Here is a 19092-nt window from a genome sequence, read left to right as displayed (position 1 = left end):
TAAGGAACACAAAACGTAAAGGTAATTTGGATGCCGAGGCTGATACAGACCAAGTTCCTCAGAAGACCTTCAGTGTTCTCCTGATGGATAGTGGTGATAAATGTTTTAAATTAAAAGTTACAGAATAAAATTATAGCTAATACAATACTACTTTTGTGTCTTTCATAATTTCAAGCTCCATGTAGGATTTCACTGGAAAAGGAGGGTTCTGATGTTTCCCAGTCAATTCATGCTATAGAAGAGAAAACTGAAGGCCCCCACAGGGACGAAGTCACTTCTGGTGGTGTAGCTTCTGGAAAGGAAAAGGAACCTGGGAGGGAAGGGATTTTCTAAGTTAGGACTCTTGGGTCCCCCATCCAGCATCTTTGCAGTATGACAAAGGAATGTGTCCAAATCTCATTATTTCAGCAGGGAACCGTATCACCATCATGGTGGGTGCCAGAAACATCTGAAGTAAACCCATGCCTGTGCCTATAAGAGCCAACATGCCTTGGCCCTGCTGACCTCTCTGACCTCATCTTCTGTCACCTGCCTCCTGACTCTTTCAGCTCCTAAAACTTGAAGAACTCAGGGATTCCCCGGGGTTTCTGTACTTTTTAGTCCCTCTGCCAGCAAAGCCCTTTCAGCAGATCGTCACATAGCTGGCTCCTTCTCATCGTGTCTGCTCTGTTGTCACCTCCGCAGAGAGGCCTCTTTTGATCATCTGATCTAAAACAGCTCTTCCACTCCCTGGTCATACTCTATTATATTACCCTGGCTTGGTTCTCGCATTTATCATGGTCTAAATTATCTTGCATTTGTCTATGCCCCCTACAAAAATATAAAGCTCTGAAAGAGTGGGGACTTGTCTCTTAGATTCACTAAGTCATTTGTCACTTAGATTCACGTATCCCTTGCTCCTTGCACATAGTAGGTGTTTGGGAACTATTTTCTGAATGGATAAATGAACAAATGGATGGTCACTGGGCACTCTTTTGACCTAAGGGAGTGGTTTTCAAATTGGACACCATGGAGAAGCTTTGGGGGGCCCTTCTTTGGGGGATGGGCTCATGCAAGGAGACCAGTTGGGTGCGACTCTAGATCTCCTCCCTTCATCCTAGTGGTTTATATATTGAGTGTTTTCATCATCCATTGGACAGAAGGCTCAGAGATCAAAGAGCAAGGCCAGGTCACTAGGGAGGTAGCACTGGATGGAAGCTTGGGCTCCAGACCTTCAACCTGATACTTAGGGGTTCATGAATGAGACACAGGGGCGATATGGAGGGGTGCTAGCGGGAAGGCCAGGGCATGGCAGACATATCACCCGGGGTCCCAGGCATGAGGATGGGGTCTCTGGGAGCCTGGTGACCTGATTCTAAGTTATCCTTCCAGCTGTCTTTGCCCCTGAGTCACAAACTCAGTGATAGGCTTTTTGCTGAGGCCACAGCATTTCCCAACCACCAGACTTTAAACATAATGTTTGCTCCTGCCCTTACCAAGAAAGCAACAACCTTACTCTCAGTGGCCTCATTAAATGGGATTCTATTTTCACAGCACATTTTGAGAACATTCTTATTTGCTGTTCCAGGCTCTCAGAGAGACAACCCAAGAGACTCTGCTGATAAAATGACTCTGGGCATGACAAAGATGGGGAGATGCTAAAATGAATAGCAGCTTTGTTTATTTGGCATTGGAACAGGCGAGAGGAGCTATATTAAAAAAGTAAATAAAGTTCCCCTTCTCTCCACAAGAAAAAAAACCTTCTCTGGCCGCATGGCCAGCCACACGATTTCCCTCGCAGAACAGAACAAATGTGAGTAGACGGAGTTTAACTTCGGGAGAAGAAATGTAAAAAATTAAGTAATTATGGGGTGGGCGTGGGACAGAGCTTGAGAATGAGTAAGATCAAGAAGCATCTCAGATGCCTAATTAAAGAGCCAAAAATAAAAAGCAGCAACAGACTGGGTATGGGTCTACCAATATATATATATATATATATATATATATATATATATATATACACGAAGGCATTTATATACACATCCATATATACACAGGGCTCCAAAATATGACTCCCCTTCTCTGCAGGCTTGACCCCATTTCCTTCCCATGGTGGAGAGAAGATAATAAGAACTGGCTAGAGTGACATCGTCCAAGCATGCACCATGTGCCCAGCTCAGGGCAAGTGGCGTGCGCACATCACAGATAGCATCCTTCTTCCCGCTGACCTAACTTCTCTGAGCTTCCGTGTTCCCACCTGCAAAATGAAGATCATCGCACTGGCCACCTCACAGAGCTGTTGTGACAATTACGCACGATACGCACATAAAGCCCAGGGCCTGGCACCTCCGCGAGGCCTCAGTGAATGGTTCGTGATTACCGTTACGGTTGTTCGTTTCCGTGGGTACCTCAGACTCAAAATGTTGAAAACTGAGCTCCTTATCTTCCCCCTCAGCCTGTCCTTGTTGATTTCACATTTCAGGGAACGGAATCATCATGTTCTCAAATTTCTTCTCCTGCCCCAGCATCCAGTCGCTCACTGAGTTCTTCCGATTCTGCTTTTCCCATATCTCTTGAGGAAGTCCTTATCTCATTGCTCACTGCCTTGGTTCCTGCGTGGTTCCAACCCTAATTTCTTCTCTGCACTGCTACAGTTTCTTCCTATTGGGTTCAAGGGGGCGCTAATTTCCCCCCTCAGCCCCCCACTCCTCTCTATTCTCACACTGCTGCCTTACGAATCCAAACATACCCATTCTTTGCTTCCAGAGCACCAGGGGCTCTCTCTTAGCTCGAAGAAAAAGTGCAAACTGTAGAGTGCAGCCTAAAGTGCATCTAGGATCTGGCCCTGTCCCCTCCCCAGCCTCCCCTACTCTTCCAGGTCTCACTCTGGCCCAGAGCTCCAGAATACTGGTTTCCCGTTAGCATCACCTGGGACCAAAAAATGCCAGTGCTTGGGCCCTCTGTCAGCCAATCACGACAGAGTCTCTGGGGGTGGGCCCCAGGCAGGGGTATAATTTCAGAGCTTTCTGGGTGCTTCTAAGGTGCTGCTAAGCTTGTCAACCACTGTCCCCACGACACCTGACAGCTTGTGATGCTCTCTTAGGCCTTTACGCTGTGTGTGTGTTTGGGGGTGGGGGGTGGATCCTGCTGCCTGGAATGCTTTTCTCAGCTGTTATCCACCTGCAGTATGTGTCCCTATTGTTCCCTGTTGTTTGAGACACAGCTAAAGCTCCTGCCTCCTGGAAGTCTCCCTGGTACCCCATGAAGATACTCCCACTCCCCCTGACATTTCCCTCTATAATTAATTTCTCCCTCTGCCTTCATCCAGTTTTATCTGGACTCCTTTCTTAGCGCTTGGCCGGTATTTCTGCTGTAAGGTTTACTTCATTCAGCTTGGATTGTAGTCAGCTTTCTACATGCTCTTCTACCACCTCTCCATGGCTCTCTGGACTTATTTCCTGCCACTTGTCACCTCAAGCACTCACTGTAGCCCCACGGGCCCTCTGCCCATTCCTGACCACACAGAGGCCCTGCCTCAGGGCCTTTGTATGTGCTCTTCCCTCACTGTCATGTTCTTCCTCCACATGTCCACATGTCAACTCACAGATAGGTTTCCTTACTCGTTGCCCCATCATGCTGTGTCCCTCATCCTGTTTTTTTCGTCCTCAGAGTCTTTCTCATCACTGACATATCACAGTTGTTATTTGTTTATGCTTTTATCATCTGCCTTTCACCATTGCATGTAAGCTCCATGAGGACAGGGACTCTGTGGTGTTCATTACTGCATCTCCAGTGTCCAGAATAGTCCTTGGTATGTAGAAGGCACTCCATAAATATTTTCCAAATAAATGAATGAGTAAACATGCTGTGCTTTCCAGTGAATCAGGATTTTTTTAAACTGTGGGTTTGAAATGGGTCATCAAATCAATTTAATGGGTCACAACCAACATTTTAAAAGATGACAGACTGGAACAATACATATCAGAATGCCTTGCACATAGAAAAGGCAAGTTTTATTCTTTCGAACTTATCACAATATATATTTAATATCTGGGAATCAGCTGGCAAGACACAATCTAGTACTTACTGTGGTTTGCTATACAAATTTTTGGAAAAGCTTTGCACTAGACCAGGAATCAACATTTTCTGTGAAGAGTACAATGACAAATATTTTAGGCTTTGCGGACCATAAAAACTATTCAACTCTGATGTTGTCCTATGAAAGCAGCCATAGACGATACGCACACAAATGGGCAGGGCTATGCTACAATAAAACTTTATTAACAAGACCAGGTCAAGGGTTGGATTTGGCTTGTGGGTGGTAGTTTGCCAAGCCCTGCACCAAACTGTAGTCTAGTGTGAGCCTATGTCTTTTGTGTATAAATTCCCTGCATTCAGAAGCCATGTCTTTTTTTTTACCTCGGGATCTTTTTAAAAAATTATTTATTTTTACAATTTTATTGACTCTATTTTTTTTTAAAGATTTTATTTATTTATTTGAGAGAGAGAGAGAATGAGAGACAGAGAGCACGAGAGGGAAGAGGGCAGAGGGGGAAGCAGACCCCCCGCTGAGCAGGGAGCCCGATGTGGGACTCGATCCCGGGACTCCAGGATCATGACCTGAGCCGAAGGCAGTTACTTAACCAACTGAGCCACCCAGGCGCCCTATTGACTCTATTTTTTAAAAATAAAATTTTAATTCCAGTGTAGTTAATATACAGGTTATTTTAATTTCACCTCTGGATCTTAACCAAGAGCCCTCTATTCTGAAGTCTAGCCTACTCTTTGCACATAACAAATGTTCATAAATATTTGCCAAAATATTCGATAAACATTTACTGAGTCTCCGACTCAGAACGGCTGGGCACCAAATCCACTACCATGTGTTGAAAGACTATGAGAGCCCTTGGCCTTACATTTTCAGAAGCCTCACCCCTCCTCCAATCCTTCTGAAGGCTGAGACCCAGAGCCCAAAGGATGTCCTCGCCCCAGCTGGCTTGGGTCATGTGTTGCCAGGGGTCAGAAGGAGGGGTGGGAAGTGATGGGAACAGGGAGTCTTTGATGGACTGCTTAGGGAACTGCTTAATTATCCTGCTTATCAGTTCGCTGGTTCCTTTCCTTTGCTCTTCCCCAAAATGAATCAAAACTCCTTCTGTTGTTCTTGAGGTCCCAGGTCACCGATTCTTTTGCCTGCATGTTTATAGAGTTACAGTGTGACTGTGAGATTGAATGGAAGGGAAGGGAGGCCCCTGACAAATGTCAGCTCTGCAAGGCAACACCTCAGCCTCCCAGGCCCCCGGGCATTGTGCTGGGTGAAGGAAGGGGCTTGCCAGGGCCTGGCTTGCTGTCCGGGGCCTGGCCTTGGTCGGGAAGAGAGGTGGAGTCGGTGGGCACAGCTCGTGCACCCAGCAAGTTTATAACCCAGCAGGGGAGGCTGACTTGGCTCGGATTTGAAGATGCCCCAGAGCAGAGTTCTGCAAACTACATCCTGAGGGCTACTGCCAATTTTTGTGCAGCCCATGAGATAAGAATAGTTTTTAAATGGTTGGAGAAAAAATAAATCAAACGACGAGTGATAGTCCACGACACGTGAAAATGACATGAAATTGAAATTTCAGTGTCCATAAATAAAGCTGTATTGGAACAGGGCCACACTCATTCATGTCCGTATTGTCTAGGGCTGCTTTCATCCTACAAGAGCAGAGTGGATGCCACAGACCATATGGCCCGAAAGCCTAAAATATTTACCATCTGGCTCTGTGTGGAAAAAATTTGTGGAGCCCTGACTCTCAGGACTAGTTGACATGGACTAGCAGCACGGATACCACCTGGGAGCTTATTAGACTCGCAGGTGGGCCCCCACCCCCGCCCAGGTCTAGTGAATCAGAATGTGCATTTTAGTAAGGTCCGCAAGGGATCTGTGAGCAGCTGAAAATGTAGGAAGCACTTAGGTTCTAGAGGGAGTGAATCAATTATCTCTTACATATCTACAAGTATTTACAAGTGCTTTATCTCAATCAGTCAGCAGGGCAACCCCACACCCACTAGGGAGATCTATTAGGGCCACTGGACAGATAAGAAAACAAAGACTCCAAGTTAAGTGTTCAACCAAAATAACATAACTAAGAAGTGGCTGAACTGGGATTTGAACTTCTGGGTCTACTGCATACCTCGTGGCCTTAACCATGAGGCTCCATGGCCCCCCAGAAAGAGAGGGTACGCCCACACTCACAGTCTGAAGTTGGAGGCCCCCAACTGGTGCCCCAAGGGTGTTCAGTGGCTAAAAGACATGTTTTATTTGGCCTACATGGTGTTTTGAATATTTTAAAATTAGTTGCCAATATTTTAAAATAAGGGGAGTTCATATCAGAGACCCAGAGAATTGGCTTTGTATGAAAGAATCAGATGATCAGGTTGCATTGGTGTCTCAGGGCTTTGTCCTGCTGGGGCTGAGTTGTGGATGTCCACACAGGCTGGCCTGGCCTCTCTGGGTCCTCACGCTCCCCACCTGGCCTCTGACTCATTCCGGGGACTGCCTGGATGCAGTGGGCATCTGAGTTGGCATCCTCTGGGTGTGCAGAGCAGCTGTGAATCATTGAGCATCTTGTTGCAAGGATGAATCTGACTCAGCAGGTCTGGGGACAGGCCCGAGTTCTGCTTTGCAGGGGTTCCCAAGGGATTGCGGAGGCTGTCCGTCCTTCCACAGAGCCCGCTTTGAGCAGCAAGGCTGTTGAGGAGCTCAGGCCTGTCTGACTTCAGGGCTACACGCACTTGGTCCATCACCCAGAGCATCTCAATAGGTGCTCTTGCTTCTGTTCCCCTATCCCTTGGGGTGGCTGGAGGCCCCTGGCCCTTTTCATTAACTACCAGCATCCTCCTCCATGGACCCCGCTGAATCCTCTAAATACAGCCTCTTGTCATGACACAAGAAGGCCTGAACATCATTCCCAGCCCCACCACACTGCCTCCTTAGCATCTTCTGGCCTCGATCCTGGAGGATGGGGCATTGGTGTGGAGGTTTCTGGGAACTGGAGGCCAGGAGTTGAGGCAAGAAAACGGGGTCTGCCAACAGCATCTCATTTGTCTGGAGGTTTAGTCGAGACTGCTGATAACCATTTAAGACATCTGCTCATCCTGCCCCAAGCATGCACACACACACACACACACACGAGCAACACGCACGAGCACGTGCACACACGTGTGCATACACACATGCACATGCTTCAAAATGTAGTAAGCTCCCTGGTTAGCTCCTTCCCTGGCTTTCCCTCACAAACAACCCTGCTGTTGCCACCCATCAGTAGCAGAGCCAGCAGCCCCTAAATGGACCGACTTCCAAGAAGGCAGAGATGTGGCTGGTTTCTCTTCCAGGAAGCTTGGAGGGAGGCTGCGCCGTGCCGGAGCCTCAGTGAGGCAGGCAGCTTCTGCCTGCTGCAGGACATTGCTTCTCTTGCCTGCTGACAGTAAGAAGGGGCCGCACCTGCACATTTTGGCTGAGGACGGCCTCCGTGGACACGCAGGCTGTGCTCCCAGTGGACCTGTCTGGAGGCGGCCCTCCTCTTGGCATGGGCGCCAGGACCAGTGGAAAGAGTGTGCAGCCTTCCCGGCATGCTGTGTGCAACCTTGGGCAAATCATTTTGCCTCCTTGATCTCTGCTTGCCTCATCTGAAAAATGGGCTTCATGGGAGCACTATCCACCTTAAAGGACGGCGGGAGCTTGACGAGGCCTCCATTGTGGATGTGACTGTCTAAGGCTGGGGGAAAAGTACGGAGCCAGTAATCAGAGCCAGTAAACTATATGGAGCATTCCCCACCTCAACAGGCGACACATGCAGCCTCCTCTTTCTGAGGGGCTTCTAAGGGGATGATGTCTCTGGTCTTTGTTACATACAATACCAAGATGGGTCAATAGATATCACCAGGAAAACAGAGAAGAGAAAAAAAAAAAAAGGAAATCTTACGCTTTTCAATGTCCGGTCAAAAGTATTCTGCTTTTCATGGAAGAGTTGTGTGGCGAGTGCACACAAAAGCAGGTAACTGATCCTTTCCAGATCAATCTGTCCCTGGGCTTCTGTCCCTCTTGACAAAATGGGTCTTGTAGGGGATGGGAGTGTACACAGTCTTTAAAACCCAGTGCCAGGAGTAAGAGTTTTCTTTTTCTCCTTCTCATTGTCTTGCATCAGTGTCCTCCGTCTTGGCTTCGGGCCTGGGGTGAGATCAGCCCACCAGCCAAGAGCAGTTCATATGGAAAGGTCAGTGCTGGTCTCCAAGGTACTGACATGTTTTTTGGGTGGAGCCCCATGAAATTCTTTACAAATCAACTCTCCAATGAAGTTGGCGCGTCGCCTTATCAAGGGAAGAGATGATTGCACCAGCATGTTCCCAAGTGTCCCAGGCAGCCTGAAGCAAAGGGCGGAAGGACCTGCTGATCTTGATTCAAATCCTGCTTCCTGCATTTACCAGTGACTTTGGGCAAAACAGCTCTTAGAACCTCTGCAAAGCTGGGATCAGAGGAGATGTTGAAGGTATGTATCCTGGCTCATGGGTGCTCAGAATTGTATACTCTCTCTCTCTTCCTAGTTCATCCTCCCGTCTAGTTTGCTTTGAGTGATCCCAAAGAAGTTGAATAATTTTCTCAAGGTCACAATGCTGGCAAATGGCAGAGTCAAGATGAGAACCCAAGGAGGTCTAAGCTCAAAGCCCATATTCTCCTTCACTTCCCTCCCCATCTCACACTTACTTTTAACACTTCTACTCACTATTCTTCTGAGCGATCAGGTGAGGAAAATCATGACTATTTGACACACGGCACTTACGTGTTTAAATAAATTATGTGTTCAATATGCTGGCCTTGGAGGTGCGGGGCTGACAGGAAGGACCCAGGTCTCCTGAACCCAGGCCAACCAAGAGCCATGCGAGGATGTGGGAATTGGCAGAGGAAGTGCCATCATTAGAGATCTAAGCCCGAAGCCCTCCTAAAGAAAAATGAGTGGATGGTCCAGGTGGCTTTGCCTTCAGTATGACAAACACCAGGGTAGAGAATCATAAAATGACTGTTTTAGTTTGCTTCTGTTTGTGCTCAGAATCGTGGCATTTTGGCATCCAAAGGAAGAAAGAGACATTTAGGACTCTATAGAATACACATGTATGTGTGTGTGTCCACACGTGTGCGATATAGACACACGTATGTACAAATACATGGCTGTGTATGTACATATGTACACACAGGTGCACAGAGCTGAACCTCATTTGCGATAGTTATCTTCTAGAACATTGCAGCCAATACTGATTTAGTGAATACTGAACCATTGCTCCTAAGGGAAATATAGGGTTCCTAGAAGCCTCCAGTCACAAACATTTTCATCAACTGATCAATACATAACCTGTTGTATGTGTGCTTCCATTTCAAGCCATCTTATTGAATATGTATTGTTGATTCATTAACTAGTAGCCAACAGCACTATAACTCATGCCTGAACAAAGCTTATCTAACACATATTTTTTTTTCCCTGTAAGAAACATCACAGCCTTCTTGCACTTAGGACTTCTTGCACTAGACAGTACTTCAGCACTACACTTGTGTGTGTGTGTGTGGGGGGGCATTTTAAACAATGAAATCACCACGAGAAAGTGCAAGAAGGTGTAAGTGTGGCTCGACATAGTAATGTTTACAGTATGAGAGCTGAAACAAGAAGGCGCACCGTTGCCTTGCTTGACCTCAGCAGGGAACGCGCACATTACTGGCTGATCTGCACATGTCTGTGAATGCGTGCGAAAGTGCCGGAAGAAGTGATTTGGGGATTACAAATAAATTTTAGTGAGTAGTTGAATTTGTACATACGGAATCCATGAATAATGAGAATGGTGGTTTATACTGTGCTTGTAGAGAGGACAACCTCAGGCCAGAGGCTCTGAGAAGGAGAGCACAGTGCTTAAAATTTTCACAAAGGTGTAATGGACTGCTAGATCCTCCGCTAAGGGTCCATTTTGCTCAAGAGAAGCAGAGAATACATGAAGCCGGTGGTGATCTCAAGGGGGTGGCAGGGTAGGTGAGAGAGGACGTGGGGGGAGGGAGGGCTTGAGAGGGAGGGTGGTGGAGTGGGTGAGGGTCCCTCCCTGTCCTCTTTCATAGTCTGGCAGAGACCTTGAACGCCCCTCCCCTGGAACACCTTGCTGGCTGGCTCCCATCCCCTGCTCTCACCCAACTTGGCTTCTGCTGAGCTCTCTGGCGGTCTCCCAGGTGCTGGGGAACCTTCTGGTTTCTTAATGGCTCCCCTGGGTTCCATTTGTCCATTTGCTCATTCCTCGTCCTCCCTCCTCCACTACCGTGTTCTTGGGCCAGGACTCCTACTTAAAGAGCGGATGGTGCTGGGAAAAGATCACTCAGTGAGTCAGTCCAAGAGAGGATACGAGAGCCCAGGTTGCTCAGAGCTGGTGACAGCCGCAGCCCTGGCCCAGTGGGGTGTGCAAGACGCCTGGGCTGCTGGAAACGTCCAGTTGAGGAGCTGCCACCTCGGCCCTCCAGACCAGATGCAGGGACACCTGAACCCTGTCACTCACTATTCCAGGCTTAGCAGGACAGCAACCCCTGTGCACACGGGGGAAGTGTTAGGATGTCCAGGTCTGGGCTCAGTCAGCCTGTGACCACGTCAATGTCCTTTGCCTCTGTGAGCCCAGGCACTGGAACTAGGCTGTCCAGGGTTGGACCCCAACTCCACCACCTACTCCCTGTGCTTTAGTTTCCTCCTCTGTAAAGTGGGTGTACCAACTGTACCTACCTCATAGGGGAGTTATAAATATTGCACTCAATGAGTGAATATATTTCAAGCACTTAAAACAGTGCCCATGCTGGGGCTCCTGGGTGGCTCAGTTGGTTAGGTGACTGCCTTCGGCTCGGGTCATGATCCCAGGGTGCTGGGATCGAGCCCCGCATCAGGATCCCTGCTCGGCAGGAAGCCTGCTTCTCCCTCTCCCCCTGCTTGTGTTCCCTCTCTCGCTGTCCCTCTGTCAAATAAATAAATAAAATCTTAAAAAAAAAAAAAAGAAAACCAATTTATAAAACAAAACAAAAAACAACAGTGCCCATGCAGAGTAAACTCTATTAAGCATTAGCTTTTATTATTATTATGGTTATTACGTTACTGTTATTATTACTGCTCTTATCTCTAAAGTATGGGATGGAGTCAGATAATTGCAAAGCTCTTTCTTTCCCTTCCTGCTCTGTTATTCGGGATGCTCTCGCTGTGTGGCCTCGGGCAAGAACTTCTCCTCTCTGGGGCCTCACGTTCTTATCTTCTAGATGAGGTGCCAGGACTCAAGCCCTGAGAGGCTGTGAATCTATGAAATAAGGATAAGGCACCTCCCAGGGTGGAGTTAACTTGTTATTTGGCCTCTCCTGGGGATGTTGCTGAGACAAGCGGTTAAGTAATAAGAATAACAGTTTATATTTGTAGTGGGTTTTTAAAGTTCCCATTCACTGAGTGTTTATCAGGCACCCTACCAAGCCTTGAGTGATTTATTCTATCTGGATTGCAACCCCAGGAGGGCGATATTGTCCCCATATTGGAGATGAGGAAATTGGGGCACAGAAATATTAAACAACATCCCCAAAGACACACAGCCAGGAAATGGTCAATCTAGATCCAAACTCCAAAACCTCAATTCCAGATGCTATAAACATTACCCGCCCCTCGTTATACTGGCAGTTGGCCTTGAACTTGACTTCTAATCCTCTGATAGTAACATGATCTTGTGCCATTCCTTTCAATGGACTGCTCGTACTATTGAAAATAACCACAGATTCTCATCATTGGAAGATATAGAGGAGTGTCTCCAGGGTGTCTTAACCTTTGGAAGGGTCACAGACCCCTGTGAGAAGCTGAAAGAAGCTATGGACTCCTTCCCACCCAGAAAGTTCGTACCATATCTGCACATAAACACCCCCCCCAAAAAAAACATATACACAGATTTGTCCCAATTTCAGTGGTTTCAAACATCTCAGGCTAAAGAGCTCATGCAATGCCTAAATTCTCTTGAAACTTCCCAGTAAGTATTCATCTTTGGTCCAACTCTGCATTGATGAGAACCTCTTCCCTAAAGGACCGTCTATTCCATTAATGTTCCCCTTGGATTGTTAGAAATTTTCGCCATTGAGATTTGTTCATTTCCTCCTAACTTTGGTCCCAGATTTGCTAGATATTATTTCAAATTGGTCCCATCCATCTACTCATGACAATTCTCCATGTTTCTGCAGAGGCTGGTGATGCTGTCTCTAGCAGATGCATCTTCCCTTCACTGCTCAGTTAATCTTCCCTGGGACACACTCATTTGTCAATGGCTTTCTCAAACACCCGGAATGGATGTACAGCCCAGAACCCAGAACAATCTTCTGGCCACAGACTGCAGGACTCTCACTGTATTCTGGATATCAGATCTCCATGAACATGTCCTGGATTACATTTTTTAAGCCTTATTTTACTTTGAAATATAACACATACAGAGAATTGCATAGTCCAAAAACAACAGTCCAACAAGCTATCACAAAGCAAACATCCACATCAGCACCATCCAAGTCAAGAACTAGAACTTTGCTCACTTCTGCCTCCTCCCCATGATCACTCCTGCATCCTCCACAAAGGCAACCTCTACTGTTTTATGGTAATAATGTTCTTGTTTTCCTTAAACATTTTATCATCTAAATACGTATCCCATTTCACGTTATGGTTTAGTTTCCCTGGGTTCTGAGTTTTCTATAAATGGAACCATTCAACTAGGCATTCTTTTGTATGTGACTTATTTCACTCAATGAAATAAGTGTGTGAGATTGTTACATATAGTTGTAGTTCATTCATTCTCATCGCTGGAAGCAACCACTTGTCTGAGTATACTGTAATTTATTTATCTAATCTATTATTAATGGGTACGTGGGCTGTGCCCGGGTTTTGGCAATGATGAACAAACTGCTATAAACACTGGTGAGCAGACACATGCATTTAGGCTGGCTATACCTAACAGAACTTCTGTGTAACTTCTCAGTGGATAACATCAACCTGTCTTCCAAAGCAGTTTTAATGATTCGCACTTCCAGTAGTTGTGTGTGTGTGTTCCAATTCTTCCATGTCCTTGCCAATGCTTAGCACTACTCATCTTTTTAATTTTAGAACTTTTGGTGGTTACACAGTGGCATCTCATTGAGGTTTTAATTTGCATTTCCCTAATGACTAATGAGGGTGAGCCCATTTTCATCTATTTTTTGCATATTTATGGATTAGAGGCTTTGGCAACTCCTTATCTGACTCATACTGAAATTACAGCCAAATGGAATAGAGTCTCTGACAGATGATGCTGTTTAGTCATATCTCCTTTATTGACTTCAATTTTGGATTTTAGGACCCCAGAGCATGTCTGAACATTCTTTTTTAAAAAGTAATTAATTAATTAATTAATTATTTAAAGTAATTTCTACACCCATTGTGGAAATCGAACTCAAGACCCTGAGATCAAGAGTGGTGCGCTCCATCGTCTGAGCCAGCTGGGCACCCCTGAACATTCTTAATACTCATGACAGCTAATATTTATTGAATGCCCACCATGTTCCAGGTGCGGAGCTGTGTGCTTGACCTGCATCACGTCTTCTAATCCTCATAACCAACTTATGAGGTTGCTACTATGATTACCTGCATTGTCCATTTGAAGAAACTGAGGTGGGAGAGGCTATATAACTTACTTGCTAGATTCAAATCAACACCTGTAGCCACTACAACACACTGCCTCCCAAAGATGGAAACATTTGACTACATAAAAAAAAAAAAAAACCACCTTTAAAAATGCTTAAAAACTGAGTAAGAAAATGGACATGTAACTGTCAACTGGAGAAAAAAAGTTGCAAAGTATGACAAGGGTTTAATGTGCTTAATATGGAAAGAGTTACAAATTAATAAAAGGACACAATAAAAAAATGGCCAAAGGTTTCTGCAGTTAGCTAAGTCTGTGGAATTCAGCACATCTTTCATGTTCTTTTACCCCAACAGTGTATCCTAAGCAAATTTATGACTCTTAAGTTCCAGTTGGTAGGAATGCAAGCTGGTGCAGCCACTCTGGAAAACAGTATGGAGGTTCCTCAAAAAGTTGAAAATAGAGCTACCCTATGACCCAGCAGCTGCACTACAAGGTATTTACCCCAAAGATACAAATGTAGTGATCTGAAGGGGTACCTGCACCCCAATGTTTATAGCAGCAATGTCCACAATAGCCAAACTATGGAAAGAGCCCACATGTCCATCAACAGATGAATGGATAAAGAAGATGTGGTATATATATACAATGGAATACTACTCAGCCATCAGGAAAAAAATGAAATCTTGCCATTTCAATGATGTGGATGGAACCAGAGGGTATTATGCTAAGTGAAATAAGCCAATCAGAGAAAGGCAATTATCATATGATCTCACTCCTATGTGGAATTTAAGAAACAGAACAGAGGATCATAGGGGAAGGGAGGGAAAAATAAAACAAGATGAAATCAGAGAGGGAGACAAACCATAAGAGATTCTTAATCATAGGAAACAAACTGAGGGTTGCTGGAGGGGAGGGTGGTGGGTGGATGGGGTAACTGGCTGATGGACATTAAGGAGGCCATGTGATGTAATGGGCACTGGGTATTATATAAGACTGATGAATCACTGAACTCTACCTCTGAAACTAATAATACACTATATGTTAATTAATTGAATTTAAATAAAAAATATATTAAAAAATAAAATAAAAACTTACTTTAAAGGATTTTCCAAACCTTTTTGACCAACATAGGCTTTAGCATCTGAATAATTATAATTCTTTGGAACAGACTTTGAAGCATGTTGAACTGTGTAATAACCATTGCTTCCTCTGGTTTCTGGTCTGGTAAAACTTTCAACAAAGGAAATGAAATTAGTTTTGTCCTGGGCTTCTCAACCTAGACACTATTGACATTTTGGGCTGTATAATTCTTTGCTGTGGGGTTGTCTTAGGCATCATGGGCTGTTCCCAGCAGCATCCCTGGTCTCCACTCAGTAGATGCCAGATGTCAGTAGTACCAGCTCCACCCCCCAGTTGTGACAACCAAAATTGCCCCATGGAGGCAGAATTCCCCTCCCTCCATAAGAACCGTTGGTCTAGACTGACTGATTTCTGAAGAACCCATGGTGCTCCCCATGATTACCTCCTACCTTAATGCCCCCACCCACACTGCATAGCATCTCAATATATTTTGACTTCTGTGCCTTGTGACAGACTCTATTCTTTGTTAAGACAGTATCAGGGGCGCCTGGGTGGCTCAGTTGTTAAGCATCTGCCTTTGGCTCAGGTCATGATCCCAGGGTCCTGGGATCAAGCCCCACATCGGGCTCCCTGCTCAGCGGGGAGCCTGCTTCTCCCTCTCCCTCTGCCTGCCTGCCTGTCTGCCTACTTGTGATCTCTCTCTCTCTGTCAAATAAATAAATAAAATCTTAAAAAAAAAAAAAAAAGACAGTCAGCCCATCTTTCTTGTCTTTGGGTCTTTCTTGTTTGCTAGAACTCCTTCTACCTCCAGGCACAGCAAACCATGTACAGTTCCTCAGATGCAGAGCTTCTTTCCACCCTTCTATCCTCTAGCTATAATTAAGCTCTTTCCTTCAATCCCTGTACTTACTGCACACCCTATCAGACCCCCAACACACATTATACCTATTTACGTGCCTGTCTCCCCAAGTCCTTGACAGCAGAAACTGCGTCCTATTTATCTTCTGATTCTCAGCACCAAGTAGGCACTAATCAATATATACGAACAAAGGAGAGAAATATAATTGACGATGGGTCAGCAGGGACCTAGGTGGATTTCCACCAACACTGAGTCCATTGGCAACCTCTTCACCAGTTTTCTCCTAGGAAGGTTCCCTTTGCTGTTCTCAGGAAGACGATCTTCCTTCTTGAGAGAAGTAGAAGTACCATAGAAGGTACCAATTTTGTTTTTCTCCCTCTCAGACATGAATATGACATCATCTGCTCAGTCGGCATGTCCAGGCCATTCCAGATAGTTTTCTCATCCCAAACTGAAGGAGAAGACCCCTCTTCCCTTGATGTCAGCGTTTCTGCAAACCCTAGTTTATTCTGGCCAGTGACACTTTTTATCCTTGGATATGTGTCCTCCTGTCCATGCTTCCCTGGTGAGCCTGAGTTTCAGACCACCCCCTCCCCTGAGCATTGCATCAGTCTCTTTAAGTATTCCCTGTTGGGGATTATTTGAAGCTTGAGAAACAGAATTTAATTCTTGGGAACTCTTTAGTTTTACTAGAGTTGTCCAAGATGGTGGCAGTGGGCGGCCAGAAAGGGACTGGTTTGAGCAACATTAACAAAGGCAAGTGACAAGACTTGAGGACCTATTGCACGTGGAGGAAGGAGAGGACTCCCAGGGCTCCCAGGACACCCAGATTTCTGGTGGTTCCTGCTGCAGAGCCAGCCACAGGAGGCGGAGGAGGAGGGCGAGGAGGGGGAGCAGGCTGTCTGGGACGGTTAGCGTCTGAGGTTTCCATGGGAGACAAGGGGGGCATGTAGAGGAGGGAACTGGATATAAGAGCTGAGGCTCTGGATGGGAAATGTGACCCAGGGGCTGTTGGTGGTGTGCAGGTGGCCGTGGGAGCTGAGAGGGCAGATGAGTGCTCAGGTGGCGTGTGCCGTTGGCACAGACACGTTAAAGACGGGGCAGCAAGAAAACAACGCGAAGGAGACTGTGAAGGAGTGGTGGAGACAGAGGAGAGCCAGGAGGGGAGCATGAGTCAAAGGCCACTGGAGAAGGAGTTTCAGGCAGAAGGCATGGCCAGCAGCTTTAAGAGATACAGGGAGGGGAGCTCCCATACGGATGGAAAAGTGCCCGTTGACTCAGCAGCAGAGGGTCGCTGAGGACTAAAGGAACCCCTCAGCGGAGTGGAGGGGCCGGAGCCCAGGTGCAGAGGTGCAGGGGGGCTCAGGAGGAGGGGCAGTGGGGCACAGACACAGGGACGTGTCTAAAGAGGGAGTCACTCATCCATCTGCTTGCCCAACAAGCTGAGGGGCCACTGGGCCCCCACTGGGCCAGGGATATGGCAGTGGACAAATAGGCAAGACCCCTGCCCTCACGGTGTGCCCTTTCAGGAAGACGGAAGGGAGGGAGGGAGGACTTCTTTTAAAGACAGTTGTTAGAATCATCACCACTCGACAGAAAAGGCCAAGAGAGGTCAGATGGCAACTTGTTCAAGTTCACACGAATGTAAGAGCTGTGGGTCGTGCCCTGACCCGTCTGGCCCTTTCCACCCTTTGCTGCCTGAAGGGGATGGAGTTTAGGTGGGGAGAGATGACACAGAAGGCATAATAGGGTGGGGAAGAATAAAGGCGCCAGGTGCAGGATTATTTATGGCTGGGCTGGGCTGGGCCTACTCAGATCAAGGTTTCTATTTATTTGAGCCAGAGACTTGAGAGGTGGCCTGTGGTGGCCCCCACGCTTTCCCACATTCCCACCGCTCTTATTTAGGAGTAAATCTCCCTTTCCTGTGGGCACCCTGATCCACACAGTTCAACTGGGGCTGCAACCATCTCCACATGTGCTGGTTAGGAGGTGGGCCCAGGAACCCAAGCAAGGCCTCCATGGGATTTACACAGAGATGCTGGAAAGAGACACGGTCTTTCTTCCTCTGCGGCAGCGAGCTTGGGGACCAGGGTAGGCCACCCACAGCCATCTTGACTATCTGAAGAAAACACCAGGCAGAGATAAACAGGGTCAAGAAATACAGGAGACTAGGTCTGATGGCTTTGCTTGGGCTCCGGGATCCAGCTCTGCCCAGACCTTTCAAGAACTCTCCCAGACTTCCTGGTGGCTCAAACCAATGGATTCTCTTTTGCTTCCTGATTTGAGTTGCGTTTCTACACTTGCGACTGAAAGATCTGACCAATTATGACAAATATGTCAGCTGTGCCTGTGAAAAATATATAATTTACTCTTGCAGAAGCTAACTGACTCCAGGGGCGTCTCCACGGAGCCATATGTATTCGCCTCCTTCTAGGTCCTGGCCCTGCACGTGGCGGGGAGATGGGTAAGACAGGAGCTTAGAGAGCAGCCGTGGAAATGAGGATGGGAACAAAAGAATCAGCATCTATAAAATGCTTTACATTCATTGCTCCGAATCCACAATCATAGGAAACAATTAACTAGCAACTCCTGGCAGGGTTCATTGGGTATAGACCGAGCTGGAGAGACGCTCCATGCTATGGGAGCTCAGAGGAGGGGTGGGGGGAGGACAGGGTGCATCCTGAGCCAAGATGGGGCTGGAGGGGGACAGAGGGAGAGGGGAACAGGTAGTCTGGGGAGGCTGCGTGGGTATGAAGGCCAGTATAAGAGCTGCTTCTCATACCTTTCCCATTCCAGCGTGGGCGTGTCCCAGCTTGACAACCATGGGGAAGTGTGGCGCTGTGAGCTGTAAGAGACAAGAGGAAATCACTCGTTAGCATCCCAGAGCAGTGCCACTGAGAGACTCTGGGCACCGTCTTTTCTGTAGAAATATTCAGTCATCTGATATTACCCGGAATCCCCACAAGAACGCTTTGACAGATGGTCACCCTGCTGCAGCTTGAACACCCAAAATGCCAGCAATCTGGGCTTCCAAAAGAAGCCCTGAGCTCTTAAAAGCAGCCTGCCTGGGGCACCCACCGAGAGACGGCAGGGAGGAGCAAAGCGACTGGTTTCGGATCTTGGCTTCCCCACTTGTGCAACCTCAGGCAAGTTCTACATGGATCTGTGGCTCAGTTTGCTCATCTGTAACATGGGGGTGATGAGTATCCATCCCATAGGGTTGCTGTGAGGATCAAACAAATTATTATATGTGAAGTCTTTACGTTCTGAGTACCCAATGAACGGCAGCTTCGTGATTCCCATTATGGTTCTGCCTTACGTTAACCCCTCCCCCAAGCCCTCTCCAGGCCACCCTATGAGGTTTCTTAATAATAGTGGTCATGCCACCACGGACACAAACACGCATCGGGTGCACGTGTTGGGCACTGTTTTGAGAGACTGCCCGGTATCATCTCCCTTCGAGAGCCACACTACTTGTCCCTCTGGTTCCCTGTAGC

The 19092-nt window shown here is 46.9% G+C and overlaps 1 long non-coding RNA gene across 1 annotated transcript in view; it reads left to right on the top strand.

The window, feature by feature from the left end:
* LOC135364392 (uncharacterized) overlaps window positions 1–14603 on the top strand; it is a 59385-nt gene extending 44782 nt beyond the window's left edge. Inside the window, exons 6-10 of the long non-coding RNA XR_010411354.1 lie at window positions 1568–1792; window positions 2068–2347; window positions 7351–8012; window positions 8163–8504; window positions 12233–14603. This is a non-coding gene — a long non-coding RNA (uncharacterized LOC135364392). The remainder of the gene's footprint in view (window positions 1–1567; window positions 1793–2067; window positions 2348–7350; window positions 8013–8162; window positions 8505–12232) is intronic.
* Window positions 14604–19092: the final 4489 nt, after the last annotated feature.

Source organism: Mirounga angustirostris, unplaced genomic scaffold (assembly GCF_029215605.1).
Source record: "Mirounga angustirostris isolate CCGP_5_RB_7025 unplaced genomic scaffold, mMirAng1.0.hap1 SCAF_5, whole genome shotgun sequence".
In the NCBI taxonomy this organism is placed as follows: domain Eukaryota; kingdom Metazoa; phylum Chordata; class Mammalia; order Carnivora; family Phocidae; genus Mirounga; species Mirounga angustirostris.
This window is presented reverse-complemented; position numbering and strand designations above follow the sequence as displayed.